We start from the raw sequence: 12,633 nt of genomic DNA on the forward strand, positions 1-12,633 counted from the left end.
GATACTGCCCATGGCCCTCCGGGGTTGAAGCAGTTTACTCCGCACCTTCGCCAAGTCATATGGCCCAAGAACTTCAAGCTCAAAAAACTTCAGAAGTACGATGGCAAGGAGAACCCCAAATTATGGGTCATGCTCTACGAAACCGCATGTAGATCAGCCATGGCTGATGAGCACGTCATGTCTAACTACTTCCCAGTCGTTGTTGGCCATGTAGGTCACCAATGGCTGGTCAGCTTGCCGGCGAACTACTTTAATTCTTGGCAAGAGCTCAAGCAAGCTTTCATCGACAACTTCATTGCTACTTATGAGCAACCCAGCAACAAATATGATCTGCAGCGGATTCAAGACCAGAAAGATGAGCCACTATGCGAGTACGTCTGGCATTTCTCGAAGATGCGCATCAAGGTCCCGTCAATCTCCGACAACGAGGCAATCAAGGCTTTCATCACTGGTCTCCGCTTCCACGATGCCCTACGGGACAAGCTCCTCCGCAAGAGACCTGAATCAGTCACAGCGCTCCTAGCCACTATCAAGAAATATGCGGATGCCGACGATGCTAAAAAGATAATCATCGAAGAAGCAGACAGGGTTCCACGCTCCGACCACCCCCACACCACGACGACTACCACGACAACCGTGGTTGGAACGATAATTTTGATCGCCGCAACCAGCGCAACGACCCCCGCAACCACCGCGACCAGCATAATCAGCGGCGTAATCACCATGACGATTACAGGGGTAAGCGTGCTTAGGAAGACGATGGCGAGGTCAACACCGTTAAGAAAGGTGGCGGACATCGCAACTATGAAGAAGACTACGCCAAAGCATTGAAAGGACCCTGCCAGCTCCACCCCAAGTCAAACCATACCATGGAGAATTACCGCATTCTCAAGTCTATCTACACGCGTCAACAGGCTCCGGATACGTTCGACAAGCCTAACGACGTAGGGGAACAGCGCAACGAGGACAACGATGATGAAGACGCAGATCCCCGTCACAAGTACGTCAAGCCAACCGATCACATCCACACCATCATTGGAGGCAAAGTGTTCATCGAGACCAAACGAGAATGCAAGCTGCTCGCCCGTGCCTGCTTGAACGTGGCCAACACCGACAACCTCATCACCGATCCATGGCTCCCTCCTTGGTCTCATCGCGAGATCTCCTTCAGTAGAAAGGACCAATGGGCTGCAATACCTAAGCTAGGATGTTTTCCCCTAGTCCTCGATCCTTGTATCAACAAGGTTCAGTTCGATAGAGTGCTAATTGACGGCGGCAGTTCTATCGATATACTGTTCAAGAACAATCTGCCAGCCCTAAGGATAACCCAGGCGGATCTCAAACCATACGAGGCACAATTTTGGGGTGTCCTCCCCAGACAGAGCTCTACACCTCTCGGGCAGATCACGCTACCTGTGCAATTTGGCACCCCGGACCACTTCCGCACCGACTACGTCAACTTCGTGGTCGCTGACTTCAACGGCACCTACCATGCTATCCTTGGTCGACCATCGCTCACCAAATTCATGGACATACCTCACATAGGTATTTGGTGCTCAAGATGCCTACCGAGAAAGGGGTTCTAACTCTCAGGGGCAACGTTTACGCAGCTTATACCTATGAGGATGACAGCTTCAAAATAGCAGAGGCTCACGACCTCTCTATTCGCATGGCTAAGACCATGCTCAATGCCAAGAAGACCTCAGCCGACCACCTAGAGATCCCAAAGCTCGAGGCTCCACGCAAGAACATCAAGTCCAAAGAGCACAAGGCAATCTAGCTGGTCGACGGTGATCCCAGCAAAACGGCCCTTATCGGGGCCAACCTGGATCCTAAATAGGAAGACGCGCTCATTAGGTTCTTGAGGAGCAACGTGAGTGTGTTCGTATGGAAACCTGCTGACATGCCCGGTGTACCTTGGAACTTGATCGAGCACTCCTTAAATGTCGGCGGCAAGACCAAACCTATCAAGCAGAAGCTACGACGGTTCACTCACGACAAAAAGGAGGCGATTAGGGTAGAAGTTACATGGCTTTTGGCAGTCAGATTTATCAAAGAAGTGTATCATTTGGAGTAGTTAGCCAACCCGGTTCTTGTACGTAAAAAGAATAATGAATGGAGAATGTGCGTTGATTACACTGATCTCAACAAATACTGCCCTAAAGACCCCTTCGGCTTACCTCGCATAGACGAGGTCGTAGATTCAACTGCCGGTTGTGAGCTGCTTTCCTTTCTCGATTGCTACTCTAGTTATCACCAGATCGCTCTCAAAAAAGATGACCAGATCAAGACATCCTTCATCACGTCTTTTGGCACCTACTGCTACACGACCATGTCGTTCGGGCTCAAGAACGCCAGGGCTACCTACCAACGCGCCATACAGGCATGCCTCAAAGACGAGATAAAAGACGACCTCGTTGAGGCTTATGTTGATGATGTAGTTGTCAAAACCAAGGAAGCACATACCCTTGTTGACAACCTGGAATGCACCTTTGCGGCCCTTAATATATTCCAATGGAAATTAAACCCAAAGAAGTGCATCTTTGGTGTTCCTTCTGGTATACTGCTTGGCAACGTCGTCAGTCACGACGGCATACTCCCTAACCCAGAGAAAGTCAAAGCTGTCTTGGACATGAAGCCACCCAAAAAGGTGAAGGATGTTCAGAAGGTTACCGGATGCATGGCTGCCCTTAGTCGTTTTATATCAAGATTAGGTGAAAAAGGATTACCATTTTTTAAGCTGCTCAAAGCATCCGAGAAGTTTGAGTGGTCGGAGGAAGCAGACGCTGCCTTCACACAGCTGAAACAATTCCTTAAATCACCTCCGGTCCTCACTGCTCCCAGAGAAGACAAAACCCTCCTACTTTACATTGCGGCAACTAATCGAGTGATCTCCACTGCCATGGTGGTCGAGCGCGACGAGCCTGGCCATGTCTACAAGGTACAATGACCAATCTATTTCATCAGTGAGGTACTCAATGAATCCAAGACCAGGTACCCACAGATTCAGAAATTGATCTATGCCATACTGATAACATCCCAAAAGTTAAAACATTACTTCGACGGATATCGTGTGGTGGTCATGACCGAATACCCTCTGGGAGACATCATTCGCAACAAGGATGTGAACGGGCGCATCGTCAAATGGGCAATGGAGCTATGCCCTTTCTCCTTAGAATTTATAAGCCGTACTACAATCAAGTCTCAGGCACTTGTCAATTTCATCGTCGAGTGGACAGACTTAAGCACACCTGCCTCTTAGGGGTCCGATGAGTATTGGAAGATGTACTTTGACGGCTCTCTCAACATTGATGGTGCAGGAGCAGGAGTCCTTTTCGTGTCACCATCCAAGGAGCAGCTCCGATACGTCCTTAGGATTTATTTCCCGGCGTCTAATAACGCCGCCGAGTACGAAGCATGCCTGCATGGTCTGCGCATTGTGGTCGAGCTCGGTGTCAAACGTCTCTATGTCTATGGGGACTCAGCTCTGGTCATCAACCAACTCAACAAGGACTGAGATACGACCAACGAAAAGATGGATGCATACTGCAAATCGATCAGAAAGCTGGAAGGCAAGTTCTATGGCATCGAGTACACACATGTGGTCTGGGACAAAAATCAAGCAGCAGATGCGCTGTCAAAGTTAGGATCATCCCGAGCAAAAGTCCCACATGGCATATTTTTTCAAGACCTGCTCACGCCTTCCATCGAAGAGGAAGATCCCACGGTTGACAAGCCTCCAGACTAGCTTTTGGTGGCTATGGTTCCGGCGTCAAACACCATCAAACCACCTCTGACCATTAAGGAGCCTAACTGGAGAGTACCTTTCATCAAGTACCTGACAGATGGTAGCGGTTACACTGATCGGATAGAAAACGAACGCCTGATGCGTCGTAGTAAGCAGTATCTGCTCGTCGATGGCAAATTGTGGCGCAAGAACGCAAAGGGGGAAATCTTGATGAAGTGTATAACTCAGGAGGATGGCGAACATCTCCTGGACCAAATCCACTCTAGCTCCTACGGCAACCATGCAGCCTCGAGAATGCTGGTTGGCAAGGCTTTCCGAGCAGGGTTCTATTGGCCGTCAGCCATAGCCGATGCAGAGAAGCTAGTCCGCCATTGTGAGGGTTGTCAGTTCTTCACCAAGAGAATCCACGTACCAGCACACGAGATTCAGACAATACTAGCCTCTTGGCCCTTCGCATGCTGGGGACTGCATATGATTGGGCCCTTCAAACTGGCTCCTAGGAAATTTACGTGTCTTTGTGCTGATCGATAAATTTTCTAAGTGGATAGAGTACATGCCTCTGGTATAGGCATCTTCTGAAAAGGCTGTCACGTTCATCGACTAGGTCATCCACCGCTTCGGCATACCCAACAACATCATTACTGATCTGGGTACTCAGTTCACCGGGAACGCTTTTTGGGACTTCTGCGACGAAAGGAGCATAGTAGTAAAATATGTCTCGGTGGCGCACCCTAGAGCTAATGGACAGGTCGAATGGGCAAATGGTATGATCTTGGACGCACTTAAGAAGAGGATGTATAGAGAAAATGACAAAGCTCTAGGAAGATGGCTCAAAGAGTTACCAGCCGTGGTCTGGGGCCTCAGAACCCAGCTCAGTCGCAATACCGACGTATCACCATACTTTATGGTTTACGGTGCTGAGGTAGTGCTCCCAGCAGATATAGCTTTCAAATCAGCACGGGTAGAGAACTTCAACGAAGACAAGGCCAATGAAGTGCAGGAGCTAGAAGTGAATAGCGTAGAAGAGAAGCGGCTCGATTCTTGCGTACGTACAGCCAAATACCTTGCTGTTTTGCATAGGTACTACAACAAGAACGTTAAGGAGTGGTTTTTCGTGGTTGGGGACCTGGTCCTGAAGTGGAAGACGAATCAGGCTGGTGTCCACACACTCACAACTCCATGGGAAGGACCCTTCATGATCAAGGAGGTTACACGACCAACGTCTTACAGGTTAGCCCACCTAGATGGTACAGACGTACCCAATTCATGGCACATCGACAAGCTTAGGCATTTCTATGCTTAACTACTATGATATGTACTCCTCTTGTACTTTCAATTTAATTAAATAAAGCTATTATGATTTTTCCGACCACTCTAATGTGTCACTTCGAAGTCTATTGTTATTCTAACTCAACCAGTCAAAACCGACCACCATTCCTTCTCGGGTTTTCAGAGCAGGCCCTGTCTCCGGTTCCTCCAAACACATGCACGGGATCTGCTATCTACGCTACGGGTGACCGGCAGGTCCCCTCTGGTTTGACTTGTGTGCATCTACGTGTGCATAGGCTATGCACCTCACACTCTGACCACAGGACAAACCAGGTCCATACAAACCTTTCAGGATGACGTGTCGACTAAACTGGTACAACTAAACAGAACGCTAACATGTTCTCACTTAGTTACACCAACACGAGATCCAAGCTTAAATACGTTTTCTATAAAACAAACAAGCTTATACAGATATATAGTTACGTTATTACAAGCTTGCCTGAAAAGATCCAAGTTTACAATAACACAACTACATCTTCTTCTACAGCTATAGCCTATACTATTGGCTGGTCGGGTCACGCGGCACCTGCTGCTCGCTGGGCCTGACATCGTGCTCGAGTCTTGGGGACTCTTGTACTGGTTGAGCTAAAGAAGATGGCCCCTCCGATGCCTGGCTGGTCGAGACCACAGGCTTCGACGGTTGGCTTAAAAATGACGGCGCTTCTAGCTGACTTGTTGCTGCCGTACCCTGTACAGGTGCTGTCCCGTCTCCACATAGGTTAATGTCGCCAATTATTTTTGCTGACAAGTCTAGCTGGGTCATCCGAAGCTCCTCGGCCTTGTCTGGATCTACCTCCTTCGGGTATCCAGCTTCTAGGCGCTTGAGGTCGATCAAGGGGTAGTGAGCACGTACCATGCTTAGCACATGTGTGCCTGTGTACTCACCTGCCTCCTTCACGAACTCCTGGAACCACCCCCATGCCTTTCGGCATCTATCGACTAGTCCAAGCTGTGGCGTCCTTGGCACGTCCTCTGTAAGCGCTGGATCGATGAGGTTAAGGACCGGCAAAATGCCCGTTGCCACCTCCTGGCACTGGTTTTTCCATGTGTCTCGATCCTTGGTGATCTCTTGGCTCTGCACCTTCCAGCTGTCACGGTCTTTTATCATGACCTCTAGATGTTTCTTGGCATTGACTTTCAAAACTGGAAACCGCACAAGCTATTAAAACGTCATACCACGACAAGATAAGGCGGGCAACAAAAGTGAGCAAAGGGGTTTGGAAAACTTACTTTTCAGTTCCTCTTTCATCTTGGTCGTGTGGTCCCAGAGCTGCGACTGGGCGTGTGCCAGTTTTTTGTTGTCCTCCTTCAGGCGATCACACTCCACGACCGCATGACTGTTCTCCTCTCGGAGATGGACCACTTTGGCTTCTAAGCCAGCACTACAGTTGTTACTACCAACAAACGCAACAACACTTGTCATGCACTCGTTGTGATAAAGTGACTACTTACTTGTTCTTTCCTACTCTTTGTTACTGAGCTGGATGACCAGATTCTGGTTCTGGGACTCTTGCTCCGTCCTCTTATGGTTGGCGGCTTCAAGTTGGTGGCGCAAGCATTCCACTTCCGCCGTCAGCTCTTTATTGTTTGCAGTGATCCCCTTGATCTAGTCGAAGCATTTCTTACGGTACCTTGCGGTCTTCATTAAGTCCTGTGTGCAAAAAGATAAGTAAGAAAGTTTGACTATACAGCAAAATTAGGTGGTGAAGCAAAGCATACCTGGACCTCCATCACCAGTCGTTTCGCCGCTCGTTCAACTTTCTTGGTCTCTTCGACCTCTGGGATTTCCTCATGAACAACCCACTAGTCGTTCCGCCAACGCGACATATACACATGTTGTCGCTTGTCTTGTGGATGGCCTAGGACCTCCTCTACTTCGTCCTCTTCGGGCTCTTCTTCGGGTATCGGTGCTGGTCTGGAGTTAGCAGCTTCTGCGATCACTATGGCCTTTCCACGGGCTGCAGCATCGATAAACGTGCTCTATGCTCTCACCTCTGACTGCTGCTCCTTGGTCTGTTCCGTTACCCTTGGTGCTGAGGTGTTGCCCTTAGCAGGGTTAGTACTCGGAGCACTTGTGCTTGGCTCGGCTCTTCCCTCGACCCCCTGCTCGGGGACTGTTGTCTGATTACTTGTTTGCTGAGGCCCCGACAGACCTTCTGTCATGGGTTCCTCGATGGCCGGCTGCTGGGCAGTCTTCTCTAGAATTGCTGGCGGAGCCATGCCGCTCCCGGCTAGTTGGTCCGGATTTTTGATGGACGCCGAACTAGTACATCCGAGATAAGTTCAGAAGACAACCATATTCAATACAAATTGCTAGCTTATATCAAGGTTACAAATACTTACATGTTGGAAGCGTGGAATGATGTGGTGAAGGCGCGTCTCTTCGGCCGTGCTTGCTCCACGTGCTGTGCGGGTGGCACCTGGTCTCCCTCTACATCCAGCATCACCGCTGGGCCTTGGTGCTCGACCCCTCTGCCGCTTGTCTTTCGCGCTGCAGGGGTCAGTGATGTAGGCCCCACCGGCATGGAGGAGCCACCTTGCTCCATTGACTCCAGTTGCCTCCTCCTCTTTCGAGGGATGAGTCGAAAGATGTCTACATCCTCTCCCTCCTCTGTGTCATCGTCCGACAAAGTAAAGATTGCCTAACGATGCTTACTGGCCGCTGGCCGCTTACCAGCAGCTTTGGCCGCTGCCTCCTCTCCAACTCCAAGCACAGCCTAGTCGATGTCCTCGACCCCGACGCTGGTCTAGGTGGTCGGGTCAGCAACTTGCGACCAATCTACACCAGGCGGTGGCGACACAAACACTGTCACTCTATCTCGACCATTAATCTAGGAAACAAATAGGAGATAACACAGTAAGTTTCTACTACAATATGAGACTATGGGTAGAAGGCAAGATGAGTTACCTTTGGGGGAGGTCGGGCGAGCTTGAAAGCGTGCTCGATGTCGCTCAATCTAACATAATTTGGATCAGCTAAGTTAAATAGCTCTCCAATTCTGGCTCTGACTTCGATCTTGTCAAGCGCCTCCTGCCTCGTCCTCGTTGGGTCTGCGCTACCTTGGTACTCGTAGCCGGGATGTACCCTCCTCTGGTAGGGCAGGATCCTTCGGCTGATGAAGCTCCAGACCACGCTTGGACCGTCCAGTTTCTTCCACGGGATCATCCCAAATATTTCTGGAATCTATTCTAGGTGCTCAGGCTTCTCCGACCAGCTTGTCCTCTTCTCCGGAATGAACCCCACGTCGCACAGTGTGTCATGTTCGACTCTTTGTAGATGTAGAACCACTTCTTGTACCAGTCATCAAGCGACGTGTTCCATGGGCAGTGCAGGTACTGGGGCTTCATTCCATCACGGAGGTTGAGGTACACACCTCCGGCTATCTTCGAGCCTCCGCTTCCTTTCTTCCGCAGACAGAAAAGATGGCGAAAAAATCGAAATGGGGCTGGAAGCTGCCATATGCTTCGCAAAGATGAATGAAGGTGGTGACAAGGAGGATCGAGTTGGGATGCAGATTGCAAATCCCAATCTCATAATACAGACAGAGGCCCTGAAGGAAAGGATATACCGGAACCCCAAATCCCCACTTAAAGAAGTCTTCAAACACCACGATCTCACCTGGTTGTGGATCGGGGTACCCTTCGCCCCCCGGCGCATGCCATCCTACGAGCTCCTTGTTGTGGAGTACTCCCATGGCGACGAGGTCTTCAATGGTCTGCTCGTTGCTTCTCGATTTCCACCACTCCTTCGCCATGACTCCTGCTTTCTTCTGTGCGTCACTTTTTGCCATGAATCTGGCATTGCTGATGAACGAGGAAACTATGGAGGATTGATTGGTGGTGATTTCGGAGGTATTAGGGTTGGCAAGAGGAAGAAGAAGGCTGTGGCTGCGAATGGTAATGGGGTTCGGTAAAAAGTAACTTCCAATTCTATACTATATTTAACCAAGAGACCTCACCGTTTCGTCTGCCCGAGATTCTTGGGAGACGTGCGCACGCGCCGCAGACGGTTGTTTTCACAGCCTCAAGATCTACGCCAATATATGTGCCTCTTCGTTATCAGTGTATGCGCCTCTTTGTTACTAGTGTGAGAGGGCCCACGTTGACGCACCTACTTACCGGTGCCACGCAAATGTTTGTTTGAAAAGACAAGAAGGCAGTATGACGTGCTATACCCGTCTACTTTTTTTACCAAACATGTCAGATTGGACTTGACAGGGCAAGTAATTACATAAATACAAAAGATAATAGCACAAGTGGCATATGGTTTTTCGTCGCACTTCTTGTGGTTGGGGACTGTCCAAACAACATCGTGCTCGAGGACTATCCAGACCACCATCGTGCTCAGGGACTGTCCAGACCACCATCGTGCTCAGGGACTATCCAGACCACTATCGTGCTCGGGGATTGTTCGGACCACTATCGTGCTCGGGGACTACCCGACCACTCTCCGAACATTGCTTAGAGACCGCTCTCCTCGGCTACATGTGATTTATACTCACATACAGTTGAGATGCATTTATTTAGACCTTGCTACAAGGCTCATACCTCGCCTTTCAGCAAGCTCGGGGACTATATCGGTACGATGCACCTGCCGGTGCATCTCGTATCGCCTGTACGACGATTGGATTCTCAATTTAATTGAGAATTCTTTTTAGACCCTGGCACCACGTGCCTACGTCACCTACTACCAAACTCGGGGACTAAGTGGGCACACTTCACCTAGCGGTGAATGTGTTTATTTTATCGACCCCTACGCTCTGACTGTTGGCTAGAACTACTATTGTCCAAGGGTCACTTACATTTCTTTTCAGAAATACAAGTGGGCACACTTGATAAGGAAAGAAATCTTTTTCTTTTTTTTCTTTGGAGCACCATGCATTCTTCGGACAACCGAAATCTTCGGCTATAATCATGGTCTACTACTCTCTGTTCTGACCAGAGTACTGACACATTCGATTGGTCAATGTTTCAACCAGTTGGAGATGACATGAAGATGGATTGCATTAGCCGAAAGAGATCGAACGACGTGTCGCAGCATAATACATGGCGCTTGGGGACTAGCTGTAGGGGTATTAACCCCTATACCCTTACGGCTAGGCCTGGGCTAGCCCAGACCAAAGGGCCTGGCCCGTTAGAAGACGACACATGGCCCAGCCAATCTGTTCGGAGTCCCGCGCAAGGAATCAAGGCAGATTTGGAGATCAAGCAAGATCCTAGTCGGTTAGAATAGGAATCCTTATCCGGCCACCTATGGCAATTGTAACTAGTTAGGATTAGTTTCCAGATCTGTAACCCTACCCCCTAGATTATATAAGGCAGGCAGGGGACCCCTCTAAAAACATCTCTCATTGACATACAGCAATACAATCAGACGCAGGACGTAGGTATTACGCCTTTACGGCGGCCGATCCTGGATAAAACCTCATGTTTGTCTTGCGTCACCATCTTGTTTGTAGCTTGTGCGTCTGTCTGCCGACAATCTACTACCTTGGGCATACCCCTAGGTAGACTACCGACCATATTTCATCGACAGCAACGTTCTCACCAACCCTTGGAACAGCGAACAGCTATGTCATTTCTTCCCCTCAAATTCAGTCTTACCATTTTTTACTTAACGTTTGCTCCTATAAAGCACCCTGACCCGAACACTTTCTCCCCGGGTCGCTCGAGGGCTCCACGGGGGGTGCAATGTCACCCCTCTTTTTACTATCATATGATAAATACATTTTTTCCTGAGCAAAAGGTAGTTCGTTCCTTCAATTACTTTATGTAACTTTGCTTTAAATATTCTGACCAATCGCACCCGCCTCTATCTACGGTTACAAGCAGCTGAGCCTCGCGGGCCACGCCCGGGCTCTTAAGGTTGCAGCCTATGGTGTGAACAGGCAGGTACGAAAAAGAAAGAATAAAAAATAAAGTTATGCTAAGGTAAAAATAAGGAACGGACGAGACAAGCTTTCCCGAACGAAGTAGTTCCATCACAAAAACAAAGTTACTGTATTCATGAATACACAAAAACACTTTACACAGGTGGCTCCCCCACAACATTATCTTCTACATTTGCTAAAGTATTTCTACTCTAAAACTTCTACTATGGCTCCTCGGTGGCATCGACTACCGGCTCGATCGGTGAGGGAAGGGGCTGCTCATCCTCCGACTGGGCAACATTCGGCTCGGTTGGAGGTGGGGCGACGTCCACTTCTGACCAGGCTCCATGCCATCCGCAGGCTGGGCGACGTCCTCTTGACGCACGCTGGCGGCCATGTCCGCACGGCGAGCATCCATCACCCACTATGCGGAGACATGCTCGGCCACCAACTTTGCATGTGGCAGTAAGCTCTCCCCAAGCGACTAGATGTCCTTCGTGCTCTAGCCGTCGGCATACCCGCTACAGATGGTGTCGAAGTCCAAGTCCAGGTGGTACATCACCACCGAGGTCAACACCCTCAACGTCCCGTAGAACAGCCCATCGATGATGAGGGCCCGAACCTCATTCGGAACCTTCGCCAGCCGGATGGCGGGCACGCTAGTACTTGGCGCCGACACGAAGACCTCCAAGATGACGAGCTGGGCAACATTTGCGTATCTGGTCAAGTTCCCCCTCGAGAGCACATCGCTCTTCAAGGGACTTGGCGAGTGCCTCCGCATTTCAGCCAATTATCGCCTTGCCGTCTCCAGGTCCCGCTCCAATGACTCCACCTTTCCACCCAGCTCTGGAAGAAGGACGACAAGCTCAGAAGCAAGCTAAAGGAAGAAACCAACACGCCAAAAAGCAGAAAAGGTACATACCGAGGCAGGCGTTGTCGAGGATGGAGAGTCCCTCCTTCTACCGAGTCACTTGCTCGCACAGTCGGGCATTTGCCTCCTTCGTTCCCATCACCCGGCCCCGAAGCACGAGCACTTCCTGGTCTATCTCCGACCGAGCCTTTCGCTCTGACTCCAGGGCATTATGCTCTGTCATTAGGGTCTCCAGGGATCTTTGGAGCATCGCCTCGGTGTCCGCCAGGGACTTCTGCAATGCCACCTCAGTCTCCACCTAGCGGGCCTTCGCCGCCTCAAGCCCACGCTCGGCAGCGGTCGCCCACTCCATCGCTAGCAGCTCCACCGCCCGTGCCTCGTTCACCTCTGTCGTCCGGTCTTGGGACTCATGGTGGGCGAACTCCAGCTCGCCCTCAAACTCAGACATCTGGGCGTGCTCCTCCCAGAGGAAAAGGGACTTGCGACATGACATCCCCTCCAAGCCCTACAAAGCAAGGAGCTAACACACTGAAGCAACCAGTAAGGAACCAAGGAATCAAGGACAAATCACAGAAGACTTACCTCTACGAGGTGGGGCAGGTAAACCGTAACCATCCGATGGAAGGACTTGACCCGCTCTAAGACCTCCTCAAGCCTCGCCCTAGTTTGGGTAAGATCGGACTCGATCGACACTCCGCTTTCCGTCAGAAAGTGCCAGAGCGCCACCTCCTCATCGTCACGGAGGACGAACCGATCCTTCCTTGGGTCACCGGGGTAGGGCCACACAAGATTACGGCTCACCCCAAACCTGCTGG

This window comes from Miscanthus floridulus, chromosome 2 (genome assembly GCF_019320115.1).
Source record: "Miscanthus floridulus cultivar M001 chromosome 2, ASM1932011v1, whole genome shotgun sequence".
NCBI classification, from domain to species: Eukaryota; Viridiplantae; Streptophyta; class Magnoliopsida; order Poales; family Poaceae; genus Miscanthus; species Miscanthus floridulus.